The sequence below is a fragment of the Girardinichthys multiradiatus genome, chromosome 3 (genome assembly GCF_021462225.1).
Source record: "Girardinichthys multiradiatus isolate DD_20200921_A chromosome 3, DD_fGirMul_XY1, whole genome shotgun sequence".
In the NCBI taxonomy this organism is placed as follows: domain Eukaryota; kingdom Metazoa; phylum Chordata; class Actinopteri; order Cyprinodontiformes; family Goodeidae; genus Girardinichthys; species Girardinichthys multiradiatus.
The window spans coordinates 13,318,845-13,336,793 of NC_061796.1; the positions used below are offsets into that span (position 1 = coordinate 13,318,845).

The 17,949-nt window shown below is 40.8% G+C and overlaps 2 long non-coding RNA genes across 2 annotated transcripts; one reads left to right on the forward strand and one right to left on the reverse strand.

The window, feature by feature from the left end:
* Window positions 1-3,268: 3,268 nt before the first annotated feature.
* On the reverse strand, window positions 3,269-10,135 carry LOC124864124. Its single transcript, XR_007037267.1, has 3 exons — window positions 10,051-10,135; window positions 4,443-4,589; window positions 3,269-3,501 (listed from the first exon to the last, which is right to left on the reverse strand). It is a non-coding gene; the product is annotated as an uncharacterized LOC124864124 (long non-coding RNA).
* Window positions 10,101-10,613, forward strand: LOC124864125. Its single transcript, XR_007037268.1, has 3 exons — window positions 10,101-10,181; window positions 10,255-10,477; window positions 10,562-10,613. It is a non-coding gene; the product is annotated as an uncharacterized LOC124864125 (long non-coding RNA).
* Window positions 10,614-17,949: the final 7,336 nt, after the last annotated feature.

Sequence of the window (17,949 nt, forward strand, 5' to 3'; positions counted from 1 at the left end):
CATTAGATACTTCAACTCACCATGAGGCTTCCAGATTCTTGTCTGCACGTTGGTCCTACGGAGCCCCATTTCATGACATGTAGTGCTTTCTGACACCAACTAGAGGCACATAACCTAACTCACAATGACACACATTCATACAATATGTACAGGTCCTTCTCAAAATATTAGCATATTGTGATAAAGTTAATTATTTTCCATATTGTAATGATGAAAATTTAACATTCATATATTTTACATTGATTGCACACTAACTGAAATATTTCAGGTCTTTTATTGTCTTAATACGGATGATTTTGGCATACAGCTCATGAAAACCCAAAATTCCTATCTCACAAAATTAGCATATTTCATCCGACCAATAAAAGAAAAGTGTTTTTAATACAAAAAACATCAACCTTCAAATAATCATGTACAGTTATGCACTCAATACTTGGTCGGGAATCCTTTGGCAGAAATGACTGCTTCAATGTGGCGTGGCATGGAGGCAATCAGCCTGTGGCACTGCTGAGGTCTTATGGAGGCCCAGGATGCTTCGATAGCGGCCTTTAGCTCATCCAGAGTGTTGGGTCTTGAGTCTCTCAACGTTCTCTTCACAATATCCCACAGATTCTCTATGGGGTTCAGGTCAGGAGAGTTGGCAGGCCAATTGAGCACAGTGATACCATGGTCAGTAAACCATTTACCAGTGGTTTTGGCACTGTGAGCAGGTGCCAGGTCGTGCTGAAAAATGAAATCTTCATCTCCATAAAGCTTTTCAGCAGATGGAAGCATGAAGTGCTCCAAAATCTCCTGATAGCTAGCTGCATTGACCCTGCCCTTGATAAAACACAGTGGACCAACACCAGCAGTTGACACGGCACCCCAGACCATCACTGACTGTGGGTACTTGACACTGGACTTCTGGCATTTTGGCATTTCCTTCTCCCCAGTCTTCCTCCAGACTCTGGCACCTTGATTTCCAAATGACATGCAGAATTTGCTTTCATCCAAAAAAAGTACTTTGGACCACTGAGCAACAGTCCAGTGCTGCTTCTCTGTAGCCCAGGTCAGGCGCTTCTGCCGCTGTTTCTGGTTCAAAAGTGGCCTGACCTGGGGAATGCGGCACCTGTAGCCCATTTCCTGCACACGCCTGTGGACGGTGGCTCTGGATGTTTCTACTCCAGACTCAGTCCACTGCTTCCGCAGGTCCCCCAAGGTCTGGAATCGGCCCTTCTCCACAATCTTCCTTCAGGGTCCGGTCACCTCTTCTCGTTGTGCAGCGTTTTCTGCCACACTTTTTCCTTCCCACAGACTTCCCACTGAGGTGCCTTGATACAGCACTCTGAGAACAGCCTATTCGTTCAGAAATTTCTTTCTGTGTCTTACCCTCTTGCTTGAGGGTGTCAATAGTGGCCTTCTGGACAGCAGTCAGGTCGGCAGTCTTACCCATGATTGGGGTTTTGAGTGATGAACCAGGCTGGGAGTTTTAAAGGCCTCAGGAATCTTTTGCAGGTGTTTAGAGTTAACTCGTTGATTCAGATGATTAGGTTCATAGCTCGTTTAGAGACCCTTTTAATGATATGCTAATTTTGTGAGATAGGAATTTTGGGTTTTCATGAGCTGTATGCCAAAATCATCCATATTAAGACAATAAAAGACCTGAAATATTTCAGTTAGTGTGCAATGAATCTAAAATATATGAATGTTAAATTTTCATCATGACATTATGGAAAATAATGAACTTTATCACAATATGCTAATATTTTGAGAAGGACCTGTAGATTGATAAGAAACTTTGGTTTAAGTGCCTTGCCCTAGGGTACATAGACCTCTCGCAGGTAGGAAACTAGAAATGAACCCCCAACTTTCTAAATCTAACGTGACTACTCTTTACGCTGAGTCTCAGATGCCCCTAGCACTCCACATACCCTTGAAAATAAAATATCCATAGTGAAACATGGTATTGGCAGCATCATGCTGTGCAACAAATATAAGCTACTCATAGATGAAACCTGTCAGAGACTCAGAGACAAGCTTGGACAGGGCAGGAGGTTGACCTGCCAGCAGGACAGCAACGCTAAACATACAGCCAGAGACTCAATTGAATGATTTAGACCAAAGCATAAATATGCGTTAGAATGGTCCCGTCAAAATTAAGTTGAGACAGTGTGGCAAAAATTTAACACTTCACCCACGCTCTCCACCCATGCTTGAACTATATTGCAAATTAGAATGTATTTATGTGCAATGGTTGTAAAACTTGCAGGTATAATTGCAGTAAAATGTGAAAACTTTTTGAAATGTGTGTTTTACCTAAACAGGAATGAGTACAACTGCATGGCAGATTTTTCAGATGTCTTATTTGGGATTAAAATTTGAAAGTGATTTATTATTTTCTGTCCACTGCACAAATATGCAAGTACTTTGTCTTGGTCAATAACATAAAATCGATAGAAAATAACTTCAGAAAGATTTTATTTGCACTTTTTATTTTCACTCCTTGTGAAAATGTTATTAAAACTAGTTCAGCCATTTAAGCCCTGCAGATGTATATTTCATTCTTGCTTTAAAATATTTGCATCATCAGTAGGCATAAACAAGACAGCCATAGAGAGCCATACAGCCATAGAGAGACTAAGGAATACTTGAAGTATTGGATAATAAAGACCTTCTTGATTTTTTTCTTTCTTTAGGATTTTTTGTGCTGCATAAGTGCAGATATTGAAGTATAAATACATTTTTCTTCAAGGTGCCACTTGTTTATGAGGTAGAGGCTTCTGCTTTGGCTGAAATGTGCAAATTATTTGTTTATGAAAAATAAATGTGTGAAAGGGCTCAAAATAAGCCAAGAAGATGTCTGACGGGGTGAAGGCTAAGAGAGAGAGGTGAGCTGAGGAGAGACAACATGGTGGAAAAAGATAGATCAAAACAAGAAGAAGGGAAAGGAGCAATCTCCCTCATCGCATCCACAGCTGATGCTACTCTGAGTCAGAAGGTTCTAGAAAAACACAACGTAGCCTTCACCATGGAAATGGGCGCACACACACACACACATACAGTTTCCACACTTTAATATCAGTCTGCTCTCTGCGCAGACACATGAGCACACAAAACACACGCAGGTGGGACTGAGAAGTGTAGTTTGCCAATTTGTTGTGCCCCTGGTCCCCTCTCAGGAGGCCCTCAGTCAGGCATCTGGCCGTGCCAAGATTGGCACCCGTCCCACAAACACACTCCTGAACACCCACACCTTCACTCGCAACCTCACTGAGGCTTCAGGCGCTGCGGTATCAATGTTTTCAGTGCGTGTTTGTTTATGTGTGTGAGCTTCCACTTTTCTCCATTTTCACAGATCATAGGAGACAAACGCTGAGGGGAATGTGTGAAAGACACTGTAGCCCTTCTCACAGACGGAGAGGATAGAGCGGCATTCACTTCACGAAACTAAGGCTGCGGTTCACGGTTCCAGCAAGAGTGCCTCCCTTTATTTTCTTCATCCTGCTGTCCATAGGGGAGAACCTAGGATATTAGAAATTAATGACATGGAAAATGAGTGTCTGCATTCTCACACATTCCGCCTCATAGACTATTTTTTACAAATTATTTAGCAGCAGAATAATTATCTATCTCATTGAATGCATCAGAACGGAGAAGAGACTCATTGTCATTTCAGAACGGTACCACATGAGAAAATGTGGTTGTTGGATGACAAGAACATGATGATAAATGTTAAACCTTTCACTTCTACCCTTCTCTTCTTACTGATCAGGGGATCTGCTTGTCTCTGTTTAACTGGATGGGCCAGAGAAACTGGAATCTCACTTGAATATCTTTATATCCTGCTTAGCCATGAAGCAGTTTGAGCTTTTTGATACTCTCTGTCTGGGCCCAAGCTGTAAAGCATAGAGAAGACAGGTGCTTAATTCAAAAATATGAAAAATGGTTAAGAAATCCAAAACTTGTACAGGCAGGCCAATAAAATAGGTCAACTCAACAAACTAGAGTCAAGAATCATTACTAAACAAACATAACACAAACTGACCTCCAGAACTGACACATAAGGGAACTTAAATACTGGTTTAGCTAAACCATATGACACACAAGGGGAAGAAAAAATGTCTGCCACATAACAAACTAACACAAAATTAACTTCAAACAGCCCTCAGTTCAATGAAGCTGTCAGAAGTACTTCAGGTCCTTCAGCCCTTTGCCATGCCTTTTGTCAACCAGAAAGGAGAAGCCAAACCCCCAGGTAACTCAAACCAGTATAAATATAAGAGAATTTTCACCTTGCAGTGTTGAAATGTGTGCACTCCATATAAACATTGTAAGGTTTAATGGGAAAATAAGCTAATTAAAGAAACAAACAATATATTGAATGATGAGGAAAATAAATCTTAAGTTGTGACTACAAAGTTAACTAAAGTGAAACAAAGTATTGGGTGAGGTGTGGATCTTACCATGTGTGACTTGCCATCACACACTCCATCCATTTCTGTAGTTACCGGGTGGCTCTTTTACAGCTTTTACTGCTACTGCCTTCTCATCCCTCCGTTCGAGTACTACCATTCCACTGATAATTTATCATGTTGTTGAAACCATGAGTGCTGCCAAAGATAAATCCAACAATCTTTAGGAAGATGTCACTTTTAGGCCAGTGTTTTGCATACATTTGGTTGCATGATGTCTTCAGCATAAGGTGTTAAGCAGCATGTACTTCATTCATACTCAGCATCACTCTGATAACATTATGACAAAGGGTACGCATTTTAATTAAAGGCAAGTATTTTGCATCATTTTACCTGCATTAGTTCAGAACCCTGCACAATACATTCCTGTATGCATTTTCTATATGTATATATTTCCATCCTTGGAGGGCATAAGAACAGTTTATATGGCAAGCATCAGGGATCCAGTGCAGGGTACCTGCTGGGTTCCTACATTGGTATCTACAGAATGCTTTCAGGTACTTTCAGTTTACCTCATGGTTCAATAGCCTGTCAGACCACCATCTCAAAAAATGTGAATATCGTGAAAATATTCAACGTTGTTTGTCGACCATTTTAGAAAGGAAAACTCATATATTACATAGATTAATTCCACATTAAGTCAAATATTTCAAGCTATTATTTCTTGTAATTTTAATGATTATGATTTACACAATTCAGTGTCTCCCAAAATTCAGTATCTCAAATAATTAGAATATTGGGAAAGAGGGTGCCATGCCTTTATCAGACTATTGAAAACTCCTGAAAAGTTTATCTGAGCCTCTAAATGGTTTCTCAGTCTGGGTCAGTAAGCTGCAAATCAAGGGGAAGTCAGCTGAAATAAATATAAAAATAAACTGAAACTGAAAACATCTCTGTAGTTATGCTGCTATAGGCTTAGGCTGCTGGAGGACATAATGACCACTTTCACTCTCTTACATTCTCACACTACTCTCCAAGTTTGCATTATTTGCTGTTATTTCAGTTTTTAACTTTATGTTCTCTCTCTTTTCTCTTCCTAGAAGCTACACCTGGCCTGACTCTGTGTCTGCCTGTGACACCTTTCTGGAGAGGGACATCGTCCGAGCATCTGCTGGCAACAACTTAATGCTCACCCTCTACCGATGATCCACATGGCCCTGTCTTTCAGTGTTTAACCCTTTCTCTCTCCTAGATATAACAGTTGACTGAGCTTTTACTGTGACTAACTCTATGTGCTCTCTTTCAGACTCTATCCTTGAAAACTGGCTCAAAGTTTACTTTCTGTGTGAAACGACTAAAGGAGCTACATCCACTAAAATTTACTTTTCCTTCCCATAGAAAGTATTCCTAGATCAGTGCTTCTGTATTCTTTGTTTGTCTCTGCTCTGTTCTTTCAAACTCCCAGTCGGTCGTGGCAGATGGCCGCTCACACTGAGCCTGGTTCTGCTGGAGGTTTCTTTCTGTTAAAAGGGAGTTTTTCCTCTACACTGTCGCTACATGCATACTCAGTATGAGAGATTGCTGCAAAGTCAATGCCAGTGACTGTCCACAGTGGCTACATGCTCATCCAGGAGGAGCATGGTAAGAGCAGGGTAAGAGCACAATTCAGCTCAAAATATTGAAATGCACACAACATTATGGGTGACATACCAGAGTTCAAAAGAGGACAAATTGTTGGTGCACGTCTTGCTGGCGCATATGTGACCAAGACAGCAAGTCTTTGTGATGTATCAAGACCCACGGTATCCAGGGTAATGTCAGCATACCACCAAGAACGACAAAAAACATCCAACAGGATTAACTGTGGATGCAAGAGGAAGCTGTCTGAAAGGGATGTTTGGGTACTAACCTGCATTGTATCCAAAAAACATGAAACCACAGCTGCCCAAATGACAGCAGAATTAAATGTACACCTCAACTCTCCTGTTTCCACCAGAACTGTCCGTCGGGAGCTCCACAGGGTCAATATACACGGCCGGGCTGCTATAGCCAAACCTTTGGTCACTCATGCCAATGCCAAACGTCGGTTTCAATGGTGCAAGGAGTGCAAATCTTGGGCCATGGACAATGTGAAACATGTATTGTTCTCTGATGAGTCCACCTTTACTGTTTTCCCCACATCCGGGAGAGTTACGGTGTGGAGAAGCCCCAAAGAAGGGCACCACCCAGACTGTTGCATGCCCAGAGTGAAGCATGGGGGTGGATCAGTGATGGTTTTGTTGGACCACTTGTTTGCTGAATATTGGACTACTTGCACGGTGCGGGACGCCACCAGGCCTCCTGGCGTTTTCGGCCATTTTGTATCCAGGACATTGCAACTGATATGACGGGACGCCCCAACTCTGACGTCACAGGGCGCTATATATGGAGGCACCCAGTTTGAACATACGCCTTCAGCTGGAGAACTGTATTTCATCCTAAGTCGACTTTGATGGTCAGATCCCTTTTTTTTCCTTTTCGCCAAGGAGGCCAAAGGATGAAGATTGACCGCTTTCTTGGAGTTTAACTGCGGACGCGCAGCAACGCTTCACCACCCTTTTCCCCTCTCACTCGCTGCCCCAGAAGGAAACTTCAACAACTAAAACCCATCCTTTATTTTAATCTTTTTATTTCTTTATTAGGAATAGCCAGGCAGGGTAGAGGAGATTTTTAGTGCAGTTAAAATCTAATGTGTTCTGAATGATATGTGCATGTAACCTTGTTATTGAAACTTTGATGTGCTGTGTTGATGTCTGGAAGCCGCTGCGCTCCCAGCTTTGTGTGTGTTTTGCGGGGTATTGAACACCTGAGAGCAAGCACGGGTGCGCTGTGAGACTGGACTGTTAAAATAATCTTATAGTGAAATTCCCCATTTTCTTTGTCTTCAACCTCACTGCTTGCTAGCTTGCCGCCAAAAGTTTTATAACTCTTTGTCTGCTCAAGAGTTGGGGGAGGTTTTATGACTGAGTATAACTGAGTTACAGTGGAGCTGCCCCCACCGCCCCTCACCACCACACCCCTTTTTATATTATAATTTTTGCCATAACTGCTGGTTGATCCCATTCGCACCCACTGCTGTTTTGCTTTATTTTTGTTTAGTTAGATATTTTACACCTTTTGTGTAGAACTTTGCATGTTTGAGTAGGTGAAGATTATTAAATCAGAAGAACGGATTGTATCAGGCTGTGATTTAATAAATATTCACATAGATAAAGAGAAAGCGTTTCTAGGTTTATTTTGTGCAAGAGTGATTCGTCAGTCAAGATAAGGTTAAAAGTTCCTCACGTTTCGGCAGAAACGGTCGATTAAACAGTGACATCTCTGGTAATAGTTATTAATTATTACTGAGTATTTAACGGTTGTAATTATCAAAGGCGTTGAGCCACAATTACAACACCAGAAGACATCTCTGGTCTCGATTCATAAATGAGGATTTTGGTTAAGAAATAAATTTTGTCAAATTATGATTTTTAATTATAATTATTGATAAGGATTAATCAATCAATAATCATAATTCCCAACAGTTTGGGCTGCCATATCATGGCATTCCCTTGGCCCAATACTTGTGCTAGATGGGCGCATCACTGCCAAGGACTACCGAACCATTCTTGAGGACCATGTGCATCCAATGGTTCAAACATTGTATCCTGAAGGTGGTGCCGTGTATCAGGATGACAATGCGCCAATACACACAACAAGACTGGTGAAAGATTGGTTTGATGAACATGAAAGTGAAGTTGAACATCTCCCATGGCCTGCACAGTCACCAGATCTAAATATTATTGAGCCACTTTGGGGTGTTTTGGAGGAGCAAGTCAGGAAACGTTTTCCTCCACCAGTATCACGTAGTGACCTGGCCACTATCCTGCAAGAAGAATGGCTTAAAATCCCTCTGACCACTGTGCAGGACTTGTATATGTCATTCCCAAGACGAATTGACGCTGTATTGGCTGCAAAAGGAGGCCCTACACCATACTAATAAATTATTGTGATCTAAAACCAGGTGTTTCAGTTTCATCGTCCAACCCTGTATGTACCTGACTTTTGTGAAGTGCCTTGAGACAACATGTGTTGTGAATTGGCGCTATATAAATAAACTGAATTGAATTGAATTCATGCTTCCTTGTGCTGACAAGCTTTACTGATTTCATTTTCCAGCAGGACGTGGCACCTGTCCACACTGCCAATGGTGCCAAAAGCTGGTTCAGTGACCATGGTGTTACTGGAAGATTGTCAAGAGGAAGGCGAGAGACACCAGACCCAGCAATGCAGATGAGCTGAAGGCACCTATCAAAGCAATTGCCAGAGGCTGATCGCCTCCATGCAGTGTTGCATTGATGCTATAATTTATGCAAAAGGAGACCCAACCAAGTATTGAGTGCATTTTCAGAAGCGCTTAGCCTGTGATGAGCTCAGTTATTCACCTGTTTTGAAAATTAAATAAGAACTTGATGTTTACCTTAAGTTCACCTTAAGCTAACACCATATGGAAAATAATTAACATTTCATACAAATCAGTTTAAACTTTGATAATATAAAATAGATTAAAATATATATTTTGTAAATCCCTCCTGAACAGTTATGCAAAAATCTTTGTTTTCCTTTCTTTTCTTCATTTTTCCTTGAGTAATTCTTACTCTTTGTATATAAAAAAAAAGTTTTTTCTCACATCTCTTCATCTTAAATCCTTTTCTTATCCTGGTTTGTATACTGTTCATTCTCATTTTCTTTACAAAGCTTTGTTATTGCAAATCTATGCTGGTTGCACACTATAATGACCTCTAAAAGTTTAGACTTGTGTTTTAGATTAATTCTTTCTCCTTTAGGGACACATCAGTTTCGGAGGATGTTTGCTGATGAAACAAGATATATCTTTTTTGCTGCTCTTTAATTTTCTTAACCTAATCACAAGTCTGCTACACTGTTTCTTTTCCCCTGTGCTCTGTGCTGCTAATGTCATTGCAAATGTCCTCTGGGCCAATTATACTGCCGCTATTGTCTGGCAAAGCCACATATTGTTTTAGCAATCAGTACCAATATGTGACAGCATGGGAAAATGCATATGAGTAGAATTTAGTATCTGCTGTGATAAGTATCTGTCCAGAAGAGGGTGGAGAGGATGGAAGATAAAACGGGGAGAAAGAAAGACCTGACTCCTGTCTTTCTGTCTTTCAGCAGCCCAGCCTGGCTCTAATCAGGGAGACACAGGGACGACTGCACTCAATTATCCACTCATTAGTCAGCAAATTGGAGAGGCCAATGAAAGCCCTGTCTCTCTTTGTCTCCTCATTATTCGGTCACAGCATACACATTCGTAATAATTGTTCTTATATATTCTGGCATTTTGAGATGGATTTGAGCAACTCTGTTTTAGAAAAGTCTTTGATTCTAAATGTCAAAATGGTCATGAACTTTGAGTGGCAAAGCCAAGCTGAAAATGCAGTCTGATAATGCTAATTATTTGTATCCCTTTTCACAAAAAACTGGAAGAGAGACAAATATTAGATCTTATTTTCCAGGTGGGAGATTATTTGGCACTATCACAGCTTTTCAGAGAGTTCAGATGGACAAGGTTGTTATGATTGTGTTCTGTTTGGTGGATCTGTTCGTGTTCACTTACCTTCCAGAGTCAGAGTGGCAGGGGCGGAGTTTTCCAATCTACGCACCTGTCCTGGATTCTGCTGATGAGAGCAGCTGGCATTTAAGGTCCTGGAATTGATCCATTCCTCGCCGGATTATTCAGTGACACAGGTACTGAGTGAGACAGCCAATAATTTATCTTTGAGACTTTCTTGAGTAACCTGGAGATTTTGTGTTTTCTAAGGACACTTATTGGAGTGTGGAACTCGTCTTTTGCTGGAGCTTAAGGACTCGTGTATTTGGATTTCTCTCCTGGAAACTCTCACCTGGAAACCAACCATCCTCTGTCCTGCCACTCTCTCTCTCTCCCTCGGACCTGGAACACAAACGGACACCAAAACTTGGAACACTTACCTCCTGGATTTCCCATGCCTCCTCCTCCGTGCTGACCTCCCTCCCAAGAGCCTGTAAGAAAGAAAGAGACAATCTCCTCATTATACACACCATTACTCCTGTGGATGACCAGCTAACTTCTTCCTATTCCTTTGCAGGACGAACGCACCGCTTTGCATTCACTGTAAATAAACATCATTTAACTTTTCATCTTGTCTCTGTGTCATTGTTCTGTTTTTGCCTGAACTTGGGTACTCCTCTAGTTAAACCTCAACAAAGGTTGATCTCGGCAGCAAAAGAACTAATAACCAAGACAAGATTAATGTTTGTAACACCATGAGTAGTGAAGGTATTTAGAGCATTGCTGGTTGCAGATGCTCCATAACACTGACTGACCTGTATATGACCTGAAAAAGTTGCATTTCAGACCCCGTGTGAGGCAAAAACATATTTGATCAGTACAGTTTACTAACTCTAACAGCAGTTTCAAAAGTAATGCCCCTCATACCCCTAAAGCACAGCTTTTATATATGGATTATAACTATTGGCCAATAAATATTTGATGATCCAACCCTGGGTAGGGTCTTTCTGCAGAGATGGCATGTTCTCCCTGAGCATCGGTGAATTCTCCCTGGGTACTCCTGCTTCCTCCAACAGTCCAAAAACATGGCTGTAAGGTTAACTGGTTTCCCTAAATTGTCCTTATGTACAAGTTTGTGCGTTAATTGTTGTTTGTCCTGAGTGTCTGTGTTGCCATGTCATGGACTTGCAACCAATGATCGCTGGAGATAGCCCCTCGCGGCCTAGCTGGTATAGACGAAGGATGGATGGACAGATGGATATATAACTCTTCTCTCACCAAACCCCAAGCTCGGGACTTCTGCCAGAGGCCTGGAAACAGAATCCTTTGCAATGTCTTAGTAGCTGTTCCTAAGACTGCGCTCCTCTGGATTGAGATCTCCGATGTTTCTCTAGGTATCTATTGGAGCAACTTCTGCAGTGTGGGGACCACTATCCCGGGTGCTCCAATGACCACAAGCACTACTGTTTTCTTCACCTGCAATGCTCTCTCTAGATATTCCTTGGTATTTCTCAACTTTCTGGTGTTCCTTTTCCCTGATGTTTCCATCATTTGGGATTGATTTTTATGTATTGGTTAAGATACCTTTTTTAGGGGTGGTGCGTGGGGTGAGGGTGGAACATGTGCCCCACATGGCTATTAGTCCTCGACGCAGTAATCTGGAGTTTAATTCCCGACCTTGCAACCTGTGCTGCATGTCTTCCACCCTTCTCCCTCTGCCTATTTCCTGTCTGAAAACTATAAATAAAGTCCACTAGGGCCACAAAAACCTTATAATGGAAGATTGCATTTTGAGTTGTAATCTTTAATAAATGTTTTCCTGTTCCTGTCCTGGTCCAAGCTTCTTGGTCACATTTTTGGTGTGTAACCTGATTTATTGTTATGTTAGGTTGTCTACTGTTTCTGGTTTCTACTGGTTTCTCTAAATCCCTATGCATTCATTCTGTTTACTAGTCATGGTTCCTCAGCTTTTCTAGATTCCTGCATCTTACTGCTGCACTGTATCAGTTATTCATCCACCTCCCTGGGTCCATGCACATAAGCCACTTGGACCTTGTGGGACAAGCATGCTCTCCTATTCATGCTATTTTTTATCTTAGTAACAGAATTACATTTCAGTCAGACATAGACTGGTTTCACCACAGGGTAATAGGGGGCAATATTGAACTGGTTTATAAACATGCTACTCAGAACAGTCAAAGAAGAATGGGATTATTTACCAGAATATTAGTGCAGTTTTTGGACCCTTGTTGTTCTGGTCAGATAATTTAGCAACGCTGAGAAAAAGGCTGATCTATTTCTTCAAGCTTTTATGTTGTTTTGGTTCTTCTCTTGATCTGAACCATTGTTTTTTTTTAAATCAGGTATTTGTTTGGTGCCACCCTCTGTCTTTCAATATTACTGTCCTAGTGAAAACATACACCGAACATTATCACAAAAATCTGTGCAGCACGCAGACATCCACAGAGACCTCTAGTGGACCGTAGAGGGTGGGAACAGATTATGAACTTTGCATACCACAGGCTTTCAGAACGTGTGGACAGGGTCAACTGGGAGGTATGAATTAAAGATTATTTTCAAAAATATTTTTGCCCTTCACTCCTAAATTGTTGTCATCTCCTCAATGGACTTGGGTTTTCAATGAAACTATTTCAGAAATTGAAACATATTATTTTTCTGCGGAAGAAAAATAAAAAATATATATATATTTTTAAATATTTTTCCGAATTTATTACTAACTTGCTGCTAGCATCACTACGGCTTTAATCCGCGAATTGGGCAAGGTTGACATGATGATAGACAGCTTCATCGGTTACAAGACAATCCCAAGTATAAAGGCACATACTAACGAAGAGGCAAAATAACCTTAATTCTTCCCCCAGTACGCCTCCATTCACCAGTAAAGGAATTAACGATTTCAGCTAGTAATAAAGCAAGTAATGTTTAAGAAAACATCATACATACTACGCATTGCAACGTTACAAAAAGTTTAAATTAACAAGTTCAGAACAGTTAGACTTGTGTTGGTTATTTGCAAACCTGGACTGAACCATACCTACGGATTCTAGCTGATCAGAGAAAATTTGATACAAATAAACACAGAAACTCAGAAAGGGTTGTTGCTTAATACATTTGAATGGACCGGATAATACAGTGTTAGAAAACCTATTTCCCAAATGAAGTTTAAACGAAAATTCAACATGGAAGCCTCACCATCATCTCCAGCTTCGTCTAATTACTCCTCCATGCGGCTCTAGACCACCAATCAGCGTGAAGTCTGCATCTCTTCCCGGCCAATCATCCTTCAAGGCTCCGCTTTAAAAGATCTTCGTCCATAGAACCTTCCGTTCTGCAGCTGAACCTTGACCCTCCTCCACCCCATCTCCTCAGGCCTCCTCTCCACCACCAAGATCAGATCCCAGGGGGGAAGACATCTTTAAATCTAACCCTAAGATGTTCATTCAAGTGCATGTCATTCTCAGCATTCATGTCTTCCACTGGGATCAGAGCGCCAAAGAAATAAACATTCACTAAGAAACTTTTCTAATTGCATCACTGTTCTCTCTTTGTGAGTCTTTCCAGGTTGAATTACTTGTTCAACTGAATCCAAAACATTTACTTCCATCAAGGATAAGAATGCTTCTAGCAGCTATTTCTGGATACTTTTAATTAATTTTTTGTACTAAATGCCTGCTGAACTGCCCACTTCATATTGATTTTGGACTAATTAAGACAATAAAATACAGTCTTACTGTCATTGCTTTTGACTTTTTAGAAACCCTAAGCAAAAAAGTAAACTAAAAAAATCCACAGCATCTAAACTATTATTGGTTATTTTTCTTATTATTGCAGTCTAATTTAAATGTTGGTATTGACAACCCTATGTGCTAGAGATGTATAGAAAGTGTAAGTAAAACATAATCCTGATAACATCCAAGACTTTAAATGTTAGCTTATGTCTGAAAGACCCAGTTGTGTTGAAAGTTTAGTATCTACATTCTGAGTTAGAGCTTGAAACTTTCATTGCCTGCAGCTGAAACATGTTACTGTAAGCAGTTTGATTAAATTTGACAACAAAATTTTACTAACACTGCACTTTTCTGCTTCTGCCTGAAACACACCAATGACAAACTTTTCAGCCCCCAGGTATCTACTGTGTCTGTCAGACTCACAGTATGGGCATGAATAAATTGTACTATTCTGATTACACTCTATGTTTAACATGGGAATGAATCTTTATATGTAGATAGGTGATGATGAACAAATACCTATTCACATATTATAGGATACATTTTGTGTTTTTGATAAGCAGCTTTATGCATTTCTGCATAATTTCATGACTTCAGTGCATCTATTCTAAGATAATTCTCCCAAATTCATACATTGTATCATAAATATTCCTTGTTTTCATCCTGATGCAAACATGTTTTCTGCCCTCAGCTATGCAATGTTAAACACCTGTGTTGGTGTGTATATATGTACAGAGGCAAAGCGGAGGTCATGTCTAGCCCCATGGCACTTCATTAAAATGCATGTATTTTGGAGTGTGTGTGTGTGTGTGTTACTTTTGTGTTCACATAACTGTTTACATAATTAATGAATATGATAATGACACAAGCTGGCAATGTACTTGTGGGCATTTGTGTGAGTGCACAGATGTAGTTCTGAGTGTGTTTGTGTTTGTATACACAGGATTTTTAGGTCTAAGGCAGATGAATAATGTGCCCATCATCTTGGCACTGACAGTTTGACCACTGACAGCACTTTGTTCAGCTGGCAGAGAGGCCGACAGACAGACATACAGACAGCCATGCTGGTAGACAGACACGCTGACAGCATATGGTGCAAGACAGGAGACCTGCGGACCCATGTGGTAGTTAGAAAAACCTTTTCCCCCCTACTCACCCCGCCCCCCTCCCGGCATATGCTATGCGTGGTTGGCTGTGCGCCACATGCCGAGCTGATGCCCTAGGCACGGCTGGGGCTCCATGCCACCTGTGCCACTCGTTCCCACTGCAGCCCCCAGGTACCCGTACACACCCCCAAAAACTAGCTCACCATTTTCACCTGTGTCTGCTGTGTGAGTGAGTCCTGGAAAAGGCAGATATAGTCCTCCTAATGAATCCAGTGGCCTACCTAAAGGATATTTTTTAGTTACCTTAAAAGATTTCAGACATTGTGTAAACAGTTTTAAATCTGATTCAAGGCACATTTTATAAGTGTGATCCATTCATTAGGAAATTGACTTCATCAAAGGGACATTATATCTTTTTTAAATGTTGTTCAAAAATGTTTTTGATATTATTTTATTTATTTACCAGAGCAAATCCAAAAAATAACCAGTGGGACAAAAACAAAACAAAACATATTTTTTCTGACGGATGAATTTTGAAGAACAGTCTTGTTTGTTTTCTTATTTATTTCAGCAGAAACCTTTTAGGTGGATGAAACTGACCTGTTTGCTGCTCATTTCAACTTTCTTCCCAACAAGATGCATCGTCATCTCTACAGCATAAACATTGACACACTGTACATTTAAACTTCAAAACCTTTTCTTCAAACCTGCTTTTTTTGAATGGTTGAAGAAAAAGCACACTACTCTAATGTGAAGGCCATATTGAAGAGCTTCTGATCTACACAGCGATAAAAGAGGGCAATAATGGGTTATCAGCTCTGGAATACTCCAAAACTGACAGTGGCTCTAATGCAGGTACAAGAACTTGCAGAGGCTATCAAGAGAGAGTGAAGTTCTGTTTAGTTCTGGATTAGAATAAAGAAGACTGGATCTAATGATCTGCCAGATCTGTTGGAATCATCAGCTTAAAAAAAAAACATAACCCTTAATCACAACAAAGGATTAAAATTGTTGCAATAAAGACACAACTGACAACTTCCCCTATTTATTTAAGCTAGCAGGCCCTTTTCAAACATGACATGTACAATCAATTAAGAAACCCAGTGGTGGCGCAGAGGGTTAGGCCTGCAACCCCTGTATGGAGGCCTCAGTGCAGTCTGTTGCCAGGTCAAATCCCGGCCTGTCGACGTACCCTGCATACCCTTCCCCCGCTCTTTCCATCCTATTTCCTGTCAACTAACTTTCAAAAAATATGAAAAATAAACACTGGTAGTGCCTAAAAAAACGCTTTTGTGGCCTGGTTGCAGAAATGTGCACACGATTAATCTAATATCTGTTGTTAAACACCTTTCGATTTAACTTTAAGATCTAATCCTATTTGTTAGGAATCTGTCAGAATCCCTGATATTGGCTACACAAAATTTGCACACTCTGCCTTGCAGAGGCTTTCCAAATCTATCAGAATGCGAGGGCATTTCTTGTCGACAGACCTCTTCAACGTGCCAGAACATTAAATACTTAAAGGGGTATGAATACTTTTGCAACACACTGCAAATATCTTACACTTGTCCATAAATGGGCTTTTTGTCAAACAATTCACTTTCATGTAACAAAAAGCCAGAACATCTAAACTTTTCCTCCAGTTTGGACAAGGATGGTCTTGAACAAAACCCTTTCCATCTAGTACACACTGTGAGGCCTTATCACTGTAGCTTAAGTGGGTTTTTTTTGACAATCAAATGAAGAAAATATTTCAATAACTCCAGTTGTGTGCCTTATTGTGTTTTCCTCTTTGATGAATAAAATTAAAGCAAAGCTCAAATAAAAACAACAAAATTTAAAATCAAAGCAAAAAAGTATTTTAAATCTTACCAGCATCAGAAACGGTGTCTGGGCTTGGTGTGCCGGTCCAGATGTGCTGCTAACAGTACAGTGAGACAGAAATCGGATTATGATGGATTTAGTAAGCACATGTCTCAACAGTTCTGTATAAGCATGCATAAATGTGGACGGACAGGCATATACACACATTGTGGTGGGTTAAATTATGACACTAGCTGTCAACAAGACCAGTTTTTCCATACATATGATGCAGAGCATTGCTGAAGACTGTGTTCATAACTGAAGATCTGTTTTTGGAAATTATACCTGGTGCTTGAAATGGCCGTTTACTATTGGATCAAGTTCCGTACAAAAGGAAGAAAAAGAGATTTAAGTGTTTTCTGTGCGTTAAGAGGGAAAAAAATTAAAGGGGGAGAAGAAGATAAAGCAGCAAGGCTGCAGGTTGCGTGCAAACTGGTCTGGTAAACAGAAAGGAACAAAAAGACTTTTATCTACGGGCGCTGGAAAGAGTTTCTGCAGGAAACACTTTTGTTCAGTCACAGAGTGGTTGAACAAACTCCACATTATGCAGCATTGTGGTCGATCTTCAGTGGAAACATGATTCATCTGCTGAGCCCCGAGCATCTATAACGAGAGACAGAAAAACTATGATTAATAACGTCAGTGTGATAAACCCTTAGCTGCCTTTTCATCATAATTTGTAACTGCAAAGAGAAAAGCAGCGAATGTCCCTAACAAACCCAAAATAATCCCCAAATCCTCAGTTCCTCTACAGCAACTGACCCACACACACGCATTCCCCGACAGGTTAGCTGGCTAGGCGAGACACAGCACACCTGACCCCACTCTGATGCTTCCTAAAGCATGCAATGCCAAAACTAAAGGTTACCACATTTTATTAGCTTGACCACACACACACACACACACACACTCACACACACACACACACACACACACACACACACACACACACACACACACACACACACACTCACTCACACACACACACACACACACACACACACACACACACACACACACACACACACATTTTGTTTTGCTCTCTGATTTAGTCTGAAAGCAACAACCCAGTTTAACAGTAAGCCAACACAACCACACCTGACACACTCAGGTGTCCCTGCTTCAGTCACAGTTGCCAGAGGAATCATTGGAGAGTTTGTTGGATCAGCTGTTAGCTGAGAAGACTAAATGTAAGATGGACACAGACCAGAGTGGATGACAGCCAAGAGATAAACAAGTTAATAGGT